The sequence below is a fragment of the Cynocephalus volans genome, chromosome X, assembly GCF_027409185.1.
Source record: "Cynocephalus volans isolate mCynVol1 chromosome X, mCynVol1.pri, whole genome shotgun sequence".
In the NCBI taxonomy this organism is placed as follows: Eukaryota; Metazoa; Chordata; class Mammalia; order Dermoptera; family Cynocephalidae; genus Cynocephalus; species Cynocephalus volans.
This window is the reverse complement of record NC_084478.1, coordinates 133,822,345-133,834,532: the sequence shown is the minus strand read 5'-3', so window position 1 is coordinate 133,834,532 and position 12,188 is coordinate 133,822,345.

Below are 12,188 nucleotides of genomic sequence, written 5' to 3'. Positions count from 1 at the left end.
GACATCAAGTGTCCTCATCACAAAGAAATGATTAAGTTTGGTAAAGATGAATATGCTAATTACCCTGATTTGATCATCACACATTAAATACATGTATTAAAATTGAAATTCAACTCTATACACCACAAATATGTATAATCAATGTTTCAATAAAAATTTATTAATTAAAAATAAATACACATCAAATGTACCAAGAGAATGTAATCTTTAAAGAATCCAAAAGAGAAATTTTGGGATATGGAAATGCATTTCGTAATGCAACTAATCACCTTCCCAATTTGTTGAGGCTTTTAACTTTAAACTTTCATTCACAAATAAATACTCCTATAAACGAATACTATTATAAAGGATACAGTAAAAAAAAAAAAAAAAAAAAGTTTCCAAGTCCTAGTGGGTGACCTTATACTCAATAAAGAGTTACTTTATGCAATGCACCACAAGCTACTGTACCAAAACTGAGGGGAGATACAGCAGTGTGCTACAGAATTTGGCACACATCACGACACATCTTCCTCGGATTTCAATATAAATCAAAGACTTCAGGAAAAGGAAGAAATAAAAGTAATTTAAGTACTTAAAAGCAATGTTTTTTATTAAAATGAAAAGATATATTCTGAAACAGAAAGTTATATTCTTATAATTTTAAAGTAAAGTACAAAACTTCGAAGAAATTCTTGCTTTAGGTGGTACTTTAGAACTTTGCACGCTCACCCTCACAGTTAATTCTTCTCTGCCATTAGGAGTACTTTGGCAGAAAAGTATGAGACACCAGATCTACAGCATTCTCTGACAAGAAGCTATCCAGTCTTATCGGAAAAATTCACATTACAAGTGGGCTTTCATCTCAAAAAGACAGAGCATTCCATTGTTCAAAAGCCTTTAAAGACGGGTTAGCCTTCTCACCTGCCTCATTCTTATTTGTTAGGTACTACCGTGCTTGCGCTCCCCCTCCCCCATTCAGGGTTGGGGTTTTTTTTCCACAGTTAAAGGGTAATTTTTTCTTGGGCCGGCCCAGTGGCTCACTCGGGAGAGTGCGGTGCTGGTGGCACCAAGGCCACGGGTTCGGACTATATAAGGATGGCCAGTGCGCTCACTGGCTGAGCATGGTGCAAACAACACCGTGCCGAGGGTTGTGATCCCCTTACTGGTCAAAAAAAAAAAAAAAAGAAAAGAAAAAAGAAATGTATGTGAATCTTTTTCAAAGCTAAATAAGCCTCTCATCAATTTTGCATCTCAGGAATGTCATTATTAGGATCTAAGGAGCTATCTCTTTGAAAAGCGAACACCAAGAAGAATGGTGACCTATCTCCATGTCTGTGGGAATTTAGCTCCAAGATATAATTTCTTGTCAAAAAAATATGAGAAATTTAATTTTCCTTTGGATAAATGTAGTTAACATGTATTTAATGGATTAACATATATATACACACACACACACACACAACATATCAAAAGGTGAGACTTCTTTTTTGTCTTTGCAGTCACTTCAGTAGATTGCCTATAATGCACATCACAGTCTGGTTTAATGACCATACAATAATAGAACTGTTTCTTTTTTATGTTTTATGGAGAGGGTTTATTGGGCTTGCAGGCTATCTTATGTTTAATTATATTATTTCACCAACAATTTCACAATGAGAATAGGATCTGTCTGGCAATTTCCGATTTGGGAAGATCAGCTAAAGGTCTTGTGGACACATGACGTCAGGTGAGAGATCCTGAGTTATATAAAGTCTCCTTTTTAGCTCTCCAGTCTTTTGAAATACTAACTGAATGAACCACGCACCTGAAATTCAAGATTTTATTATTGTGTAAGCATGGGTGTGATACTAGTTCTGAAATCCCATTAGGAACATCATTAGCTTTGATGGTGGAAAAATATGGGAAGCCAGAAATGTTGCCTGAAGGTATTTCTCTTAAATTTCTAATATCTTTATGTCACATTTGGAATGAGTATACATATGAGCATCCAGTTTTACAGTGGCCTAAGGACCGTTTCTTTGATTTGGACAAATGAACGTATTTGTGGTATATCCTAGAAGTGCCTCATTCCAACCATATGAATTACTGGTATTTGTGGGAAGAATATCATTCTAAGAAATGATTTGATAAACAGAAGGAAAGATTGAAAAAATGGAAGAGGAAATACAAGATTTAAAGCCAATTTCTCCTTTGCAGAAACATCTTCCTTTCTCTGCTGTCCCAGTTGTCTTTGATACCCCTGCACCTTTTTTTTTTTTTTTTGCTACTTATTTTTAAGCCAGCTTTATTGAGATATAATTCACACACCATACTATACATCCATTTAAAGTTTTTAATAGTTTTTAGTATATTCATAGATCTGTGTAAACATTACCACAATTTAAGAACATTTTCATCACAACAGGGAGAAACCCCACACCCCCATTTTTTATTTTGCTATTTCCATTTCCATTTTTTTAATGACATATTCATTATTACAGATCATAATTTTTCTTTATGCCATTTACCCGACCTATCACTCCCAAATCCACCTCCTTCCTTCCCCTACCATCTCAAAGTATCCTTAGGTTTGTTCCCTTCTTCCGAAAGTTCAGCATATTAACTGTGGTCTTTTCTTTCTTCCTTTCTTTCCTTTTTTTAAAATTTTTATTACTTATTATAAGCATATTTGTTATTACAAATGGTGACTTTTCTTTATGCCCTTTACCCAACCTATCCATCCCCTAACCCCCACCCTGCCTCCCTGTCATCTCTTGAATCCTAAGGTTTGTTCTCTCCATCTGAAAGTTCAACATATTGTTTTGGTCTTCTCTTTTTCTGTCATTCTGACTTTCTGTCTGTCTGTCTTTCTTTCTTAGCACCCAGTTATGAGTGAGAACATGCAGTATTTCTCTTTCCTTGCATGGCTTACTTCACTTAATATAGATGCCTAGCTTGACTATGTACCAATAGAACTTATTTTTCCTATCTAGCTGTTTTGTGTCCATTAATCAACCTCTCACATAATCCCCTCCTCCTTCCTTTTTCACACCTCTAGTAACCACAGTTCTGATGTCTCCTTCTGAAAGTTAAACTTATTTTTGTTTGTTTATTTATTTATGTGCTCCCACTTATGAGTGAGGATATGTGGTATTTTGCTTTCTGTGCCTGGCTTATTTCACTTAACATAATTTTCTCCAAGCTCATCCATGCTGCTATGAATGGCAGAATTTCATTCTTTTTTATTGTTGAGTAGTATTCCATTGTGTGTATATATATATATATATATATACATACATACATATATATGTGTGTATATATATGTATATATATATACCACATTTTCCTTATCCAGCCATCCATCAGTGGACATTTAGATTCATTCCATATGTTGGCTATTGTAAATAGAGCTGTGATGAACATGGGAGTGCAGGTATCCATTCAACAGGATGATTTCCATTCCTCTGGGTATATACCCAGAAGTGGGATTGCTGGATCATATGGTAGTTCTATCTGTAGTTGTTTCACAATCCTCCATACTGTTTTCCATAGTGGCTGTGCTAATTTACAGTTCCACCAACAGTGTGTAAGGGTTACACTTTCCCCACATCCATGACAGCATTTGTTATTCTCAGTCTTTTAAATAATGGCCAGTCTAACTGGGGTGAAATGATATCTCAATATGGTTTTGATTTGCATTTCCCTGATGATTAGTGATGCAGAGCATTTTCTCACATACCTGTTGGCCATTTTGTATATTTTCCTTTGAAAAATGTCTATTCATCTCCTTTGCCCATTTTATAATTGGATTATTTGGGTTTTTATTATTTTTTATTCTAATTTATCAACATACAATCTAGTTGTTTTCGTGTCCCTTTACAAATTCCTCCTTTCCTCCCCGCTCTCCTCACTCCTCCCCCATCAACATCGTATCTGTTCACTTGCCTTAAAGAGTTCAAGGAATTGCGATTGTTATGTCTTCTGTCCCACCCCCTGTTTATTTGTTTGTATATTTTTAATTTTTATTGGCTCCCACAAATAAGTGAAAACATGCAGTATTTCTCTTTCCATACCTGGCTTATTTCACTTAATATAATTCTCTCTAGGTCCATCCATGTCGTTGCAAATGGTAATATTTCATTCTTTTTTGTAGCAGAGTAGTATTCCATTGTGTAGATATACCACATTTTCCTTACCCACTCATCCGATGATGGGCATTTAGGCTGATTCCAACTCTTGGCCATTGTAAACAGTGCCCTACTACAAAAAAAAAAAAAAAAAAAAAAAAAACAACTACTACTTAGACAATTGTGAGGACTAGTAGGATATTGCAGACAGTGAATACCAGCTTTCGCAGAGCAGGCAAAACCTCTGACAATGCGATTGCATGATATTTCTCCAGATCCTCTGGTTTGATCGTAGAATCTTAAGAGGCATTTGATCAACTGAAATTGGCTATAGTCTCTCCCCCATATTTTGGGATTTCAAATTCTGAAAAGCCTTTCCTAAAAGTAAAGTTTTTTCCTAAAAGTGTAGATTCTGCTACATAGCAATCTGAATGCCAGGGCACTGGGAATGCTTGGATGCCTCTGAGATGCGGTAACAGCCACCACACTTACTGAAAATGCTCAAGCCCTTATATTGGGTCACTTGATTTATTTGGATATTTCACATATGATGGTAGTGCATAAAATCTTATAAGTGCATAAAGCCCAGCATTTGTTGGTGTACCATCAGACTGGCTGTTAACAAGCATTATTATCCAATCCCCATATTGTGCTTGGGAGATGCAGTTTCTTAAACCCTGCTACTGTTTTGACAGATCTTGGTCCAACAGATGGTCATGATTATACAGTGGTCATAGAATAAAACACTAGGCCCCAAACTGATTTATCTGATATTCCTTTTCAGAATGCAGACTTCACAATGGGTCCCGTACTCACAATAAAAGTGGCCAACTTAAGGCTTCCTAGGGTATGGTGACTGATCATGAAATCTTAGAAGCTTATGTTTTTTCTGGAATTAAGTTGCTCTAGCAGATAAGTTAATAGCAATTACCAGAGCTTAAATTCTTGGTTCTGGACTTAAAGCGAATATACAAGGGGTCTTCAAAAAGATCATGGAAAAATTATTATCTTTTAATTCTATTGAAGTACTCTTGCATATACCAGTGATAAATATGTGTTTGGTGTCTGTCATGAAACAGGAAAAATTTGGAAAAATAGGGGATTCTTAACTTCAATGGGAACTACAGTATTTCATGGAAAATTGAGAGCTGATTTGTTAGAAGTTTCACAATTGCCTATTCACATATTAGTAATCCAATGTAGAGCTTACACAGAGTAGAATGACAAAATTTCTAAAGGCAATGATTTTGCTGAGAGCTGCAAAAGCTGCTGTTAAAACATGACAGACTCCAGACTTAGAAGCCCCACTTTTCATACAAGAAAACTTTGTACATTTTCAGAAGTAAGCTTCACGAAGCGAAATGGACAAATGGATTGAAAAAGGATTAAAAGAAATTTAACTGAACTATAGGAATTATCTGCAAAATAATTTCTATACTACAGTCTTTATTTGCTTGATTGGTTTTTGTTGCATTATAACAAAATCATTCATCTAAGTAACAGGGATTTTTAAGGCAGTAGGCTTTTACTACGCCTATCAAAAAGATGATATTATTCAAAGTATATTAAAGAGACTTTTTATTTGCTAGCAGATATTTTTTTTTTACCAACTTTACCAGGAATCCAATGGCAATTAGATTTCATATAATTAATGCCTACAGAAGGTAAGAGATTTTGCCTAGTTATGGTGTGTATGATGTTTGAATGATCTAAAATCTTTTCCTTTTCAAAAGCTTATTCTCAGGCAGTGGTAAAGGCTTTCTTAATACATATATTCCCCACTTTGGGGATTACAGAGTTTATTGAATCCAAGGAAATTGCATCCAGAAATTATTCAAATGTTTGCACATTACTATAAACTGTCATACTCCAAGTGGAATGAATGACTCAAACTCACAAATTAAATGACTCAAACAAACAAACTAATATTCAGCAATCACCTGGGTTAAAATGGCCTGGCTTTGTTAAAACTATCTTTGTTAAAAATTGCACTTACATTTGGCAGGCCTGTGAATTGGAGTCTGAAACCACTTACTCTGCTTGCTTCAACTGAATCGTCTCATAATCATGTTCAATACGCAAAACGGGCTTTTCTTTTCCCTAGAAATCCTGAGATACAAAATCAAGAGGACCGGAAGGGACCTACTGGATGAATCCTTCACCTCTGTCAAACTGGGCAATTTTGCAACAGTGTTCGGAGGAAAAACGGGTTGTTACCACCCTGGTTGGGACCCTTTCAAGTGCTACTCATCACTCGTATGGCTTTCAGAGTAGAGGAAAACCCATATCTTCCCATGTGAAGCTAGCTTCTCAGAAGGACTAGACTGGTTTCCACGAAAGATTTGAAGCTGAGTTTTCTAGAGTGTCTAATGCCAGTACTGACTCAACTGAAAGGAGGTATTATTTTGACTGCCTTGCTGTCCTATTCAAAGCAGTGTTTTCTTCGGTTACTATCAGAATCACATTTTGCTACAAAACGAACATGTTATTTGTTACACCACTTTTTCTCCCAATAACAATTCTTATAATCACATTTTTGATCAGCTCTAAATCATACTGATTTTTGGTAGGATAAAAGTGGGACAATATTGTTTACTACTTAATAATATCAAAGTAAAAGTAACTAATATGAATTCAGAAATTCAGACCCTAAATGTAACACAAAAATGTTTTGTTAAGTGGGTTGATAGGAAGGATGATATAGAAAAAAGTAATTAACAGAGAAATAGATATCTGGCATTTATGGATAGAGACTACAAAAGACAGGTCAAATGTCACTCAATTAACTTTGGGATACAGTTTTCTACAGTCCTAGTACAAATAGATAAACAAAGGTGGACATGCATATTATCTATGGAGATTTAGTTAACTGTTACAATAATATAGCTACTGGTTTGGACCAAGGTGGAAAATGGCCCATAGGTTGGGTTTGTCCTCAGAACTTAAGGCTATTAGAGCCACATACACTAAACATTGGGAATTCAATCTGTGCCTTCCAAAGGGTGCCTCATAATAAGACTTTGATACTAGATAATGGCCATGGGAATCTTTGTGTTTTGCATCTGGGAGAAATTATTTGGGAAGATGGAATAATTATTGAAGGACCTATTTTATCCTGTAAAATGTAATGTTACTTCTAGACTGATGAGAACTCAGGGGAAATTTACTGAACCTTACAAATAATATTCAGTTAAAAAATTTTGATTACCAGGCTCCGGAATTAAGCTGTTAATTAGGCTTGAACAGGGTACGAATTCATTAAAATCTATGAAGTAATACTCAACTAGTTAATCATTTGAAAGCAGAAACACTAAAGGCATCACAACAGTTTGTAGAACTAACATGATGAGGAGAATTTTTATGTACTGCTAATCATAAAATCTGCTTTTATCATTTTATCATTGGTATGTTGTACTTAAAGATTATTCCCCCAACAGGAATACTATATTAATTTTTTAATTTATTCTAATTCTGATAATTACTTTGTTTTATATTTTACTATGGACTTGCTGGATATTTGGAATGCTGCAAGCTGCCCAGAGAAAAGTAGAAATGGCAATGTCAATAATTAGAAAACTATAGTTTTACTACAAAAACAGTAACAAAAAGGGGAAGCTGTAAAAGTAAATACAAATCAAAAATATTTCATTTAAAAAGTTTCCCCAGTGCAAAATAGGAAAGTTCTTTTAGCATTTCTTTCAAAAATCTTAAGATTATAAGTAAGCCTCTTGCCAGTTTTGTATCCCAGGAATGTAATATTTGGGAGCCAGGGAGCCATCCCTTAAAAGTGAACATCAGGTAAGGTGGTGACTTCTTTTCCTGTGAGAATGTAACTTCCTGCTTGTCAGAAAGATATGAAAAAAATTATTTTTCCTTCAGATAAATACAGTTAACATGTATGTAATGGATTAACATATACATAAAACATAAAAGGGTGAGAGTTCTTTTTTGTCCTTGTAATAATTTTAGAGGATTGCCTATGATGTGCATCATAGTCTGGTTTAATGCTTATTCAATAATAATAATAGTTTTCTTATTTCCTACATTTTGTGGAAAGGTTTTACTGGATTGGCAGGACATTTTATGTTTCATCATATTTACCCTACACCAGTCACCTACCTCAGGACAAAAGTCCTTCTCTGGATCTCTAGCCCAGTAGTTAAACCTGGCAACACAGTGATCTCCTGCTGAACTCCCCCGTTGCAGACTGCTCATTGGCTGCCTAGATTTTTTTTATCTCTATTAACCAAACACTACTCAACTGACTAATGAAGTTAAATGAAGTTCTCAGTTCCATCTGTAAAACACACTGATACCCTAAGCATGCTAAAAGGTATGCTTTTACCTTTAGTTCCCACCAGTTGAATTGTATGCTTAAGAAGAGTCAAATATTTTAGTTCCCAAATCTGTTGTATGCCACTTCTGTTTATATTATAATTACAAAATGTAAATAAAGTTTATATAAAATAAAGAAATACAACTGTACCAAAAAAAAAAGGAGTTGTTTCTATAAAAACTAAGCTATATTGTTTTGTAAAGACCTAATGACATTTGGTGATCCTTAGTGAAAAACCACCTTGTCACCCAACAGTGAGGCCCACAAAGAGAGAAGCTCCATTCATCCATAAATTCCAATCAACATTACTTTCTTTTTAAATCAAATTTATTGGAGTATAACTCTCAAAGTAAAATGCACCCACTTAAGTGTAAAGTTAAGTGAGTTCTGACAATGTGCATACTAGCATATACCATAATCAAGATATAGAACATTTCCATATAACAAAAATGTCCCTCTAGGACACTTGCAATCAATCCCCACCCCATCACTGGCTTCAGACAACCACTGATCTACTTTCTGGTCCTATAGATTAGTTTGTTCATTCCAGTATTTCATATAAATTGAATCATATAATATGTATTCTTTGGTATCTGGTTTCTCTTGCTCAATATGTTTTGAAATTAACCCATGTTGGTACATGTATCAGTTGTTTGTTCCTTTTATTATGGAACAGTATTCCATTGTATTAATATACCACATTTTTTTGTTCATTTAAGTGTCAATAGATATTTTGGTTGATTTCCAGTTTGGGACTACAGTAAATAAAGCTGCTATGAACATTCATGTGTAAGTTATTTTGTGTGCATATGTTTCCTTTTATTTGGAATCTCTAAGTTGGTAAAAGTCCAAAATGCTGGATAATACAGTAAGGGTATGCTGACTGTATTAGTCTGTTTTCGTTGCTTATAACAAAATACATGGAACTGGATAATTTATAAGAAAATGAAATTTATTGCTTACAGTTTTTGAGGCTGAGAAGTCTAAAGTCCATCTGGTGGTGGCGACAGTGACCCAGGGGTCTCACATTGCAAAATGGTGGAGGCAGAGAGAGAGAGAAACAGAAAGACAGACTCTCTTCTTTTAAAGCCCTCAGAACCACGCCCCTGACCACCATTTTTAATCAATTCACTACTGCAGGGTCCTACAACCCAATCGCCTCTTCCAGGCTCCACCTTTCAATTACCATAATAGGATTTCCCACCCACTTAACAATCACGGTGGGGGTCTAAGTTTCTAATACATAAAACTGGGGGGACACAATTAAAGCTTCAGTGAGTTTTGGGGGGACACAATTTAGTCTGCTACATTCTGCCCCTGGCCCCCCAAAAACTCATGTCCTTTTCACATGCCAATACATTCATTTCATACCCAAAGTCTTAACTTGTTTCAACTCAAAAATCCAAAGTTCAAAGTCCCATCTGTGAAATCAGCACAAGTTATCTACTTCCAAGATACAATGGTGGGATGAGCATAAATAGGGAGAAATAGGCCAAAAGAAAGGAGAAACAAGTCCCAAATAAGTCTGAAACCCAGCAAGGCAGGCATTAAATCTCAAAGCTGGTGAATCTTGTAACTTGACTCCATGTTCAATGTCCTCTGCATGCTGGTGTGGGGGTTGGGTCCCCAAGTCCTCTGGCAGCTCCATTCCTATGGCTTTCCTGGTCTCAGGTGATGCTTTAGCTCTCGCAGGCTGGCACTGCATGCTGGTAGCTCTGTCTGGAGTCTCCATGGCAGTCCTGCTCTCACGGCTCCACTAGACATGGCACTGATGGGGTTTCTCTGCTGGAACTCTGACCCCACATTTCCACTCGGCATTGCTCTAGCAAAGGTTGTCTGCTGTGACTCCGCCCTTGTGAGAGATCTCTTCCTGGGCCCCCAGACTTTTCCATACATCCTCTGAAATCCGGGTGGAGGCTCCCAAGCCCTCCCATCTCTGGCATTCTGCGAGCCTGCAGACCTAACACCACATGCATGCCACCAAGGCTTCTGGCTTGTATTTTCTAAAGCTGTGGGTCCAGCCACATCTGGGACTAATTTAGCCATGGCTGGAGCAGCCAAAGCAGTTGGGGTGCTGGTGCTGGAAGCAGCTTCCCTAGGTATCCCTGGGCCGTGAGCCCATCGGGGGTGCCTCGGGCCTGTTCCCCAAGACCATTCTGTCTCCCTAGGCCTTTGGGTCTGAAATGGAAGGGTTAGTCCCAGAGGCATCTACAGTGCCTTCAGGGCCCTTTTCCCCATCTTTTGATAAGCCCTTTCTTTTGTGTTAATCTTCTGAGTACTATTGAATTTTCCTTCTGAAAATGCTGTTTCTCTACCACATGGCCAGGCTGCTAATTTTCCAAAACTTTACACTCTGCTTCCCTTCTAAATTCTGGCTTTATGTCATGCCTTTGCTGCCATAACTCAGGGTAGGCTGTTGGAAGTAGCCATGCATCTTCCTTAATGCTTTGCTGCTTAGAAATTTTTTCCACCAGTTCCAACTTCTACAAAGTCCTAGGGCATGGACACAATGCAGCCAAGCTCCTTGCCAGTTCACAGCAAGGGTGATCTTTACCCCAGTTTCCAACAAGTCCCTTCTCATTTACATCTGAGATCTTCTCAGATGGCTTTTGCTGTCCATATTTTGATCAGCATTCTGGTTACCACCATTTAACCAGTCTCTAAAACATTCCAAACTTTCCCTCATCTTTTTGTCTTCTTTTGATTCCTCCAAACTCCTCTAACCTCTCCTCAACACCCAGTTCCAAAGCTGCTTCCACATTTTCAAGTATCTGTTATAAGCAACACCCTACTTCTCTGGTATCAATTTTCTGTATTAGTCCGTTTATGTTGCTTATAACAAAGTACACCGAACTGGGTGATTTATAAAGAAAATGAAATTTACGGCTTACAGTTTTTGAGGCTGGGAAGTCTAAAGTCCATCTGGTGGTGGCAGCAGTGACTCAGGGGTTCACATTTTGCAAGATGGTGGAGGAAGAGAGAGAGAAACAGAAAGACAGACTCTCTTAAAGCCCTCAGAACCACGCCCCTGACCACCATTTTTAATCCATTCACTACTGCACGGTCCTACAATCCAATCGCCTCTTCCAGGCTCCACCTTTAATTACCATAATAGGATTTCCCACCCTCTTAACAGTCACAATGGGGGCTAAGTTTCTAATACATAAAACTTGGGGGACATAATTCAAGCATCAGTGAGTTTTGGGGGGACATAATTCAACCCACTACATTGACCTTTACAAAAACACTGTGTTAGTCCATTTTGTGTTGCTATAACAGAATACCTGAGACTGGGTAATTTTTAAAGAAGAAAGGTTTATTTGGCTTACAATTCTGGGACAGCTGCATCTGGCATAGGCCTCCGGCTGCTTCTACTGATGGCGGAAAGTGGCAGGGAACTGGTGGGTATAAGCAGATCACATGGTGAGAGGAAGCAAGACAGAGACAGAGAGGAGGTGCCAGAGTCCTATAAAAAACAAGCTCTCATGGGAACTAATAGAGCGAGAACTCACTCATTAATCCCCCCTCCCCCAGGGAGAGCATTAATCCATTCATGAGGGATCCGCCCCCATGACTCAATCAGTTTCCAACACTGCCACATCAGAGATCAAATTTCCACATGAGTTTTGGAGGGGACAGCACATCCAAACTCCATCACACTGTTTTTATAAAGTATTTATAAAAACACCGCCAAACTAGTTTGGAACATGGCTATACCATTTTACACACCCACTAGCAATGTGTAAGAGTTCCAGTAATTCCAC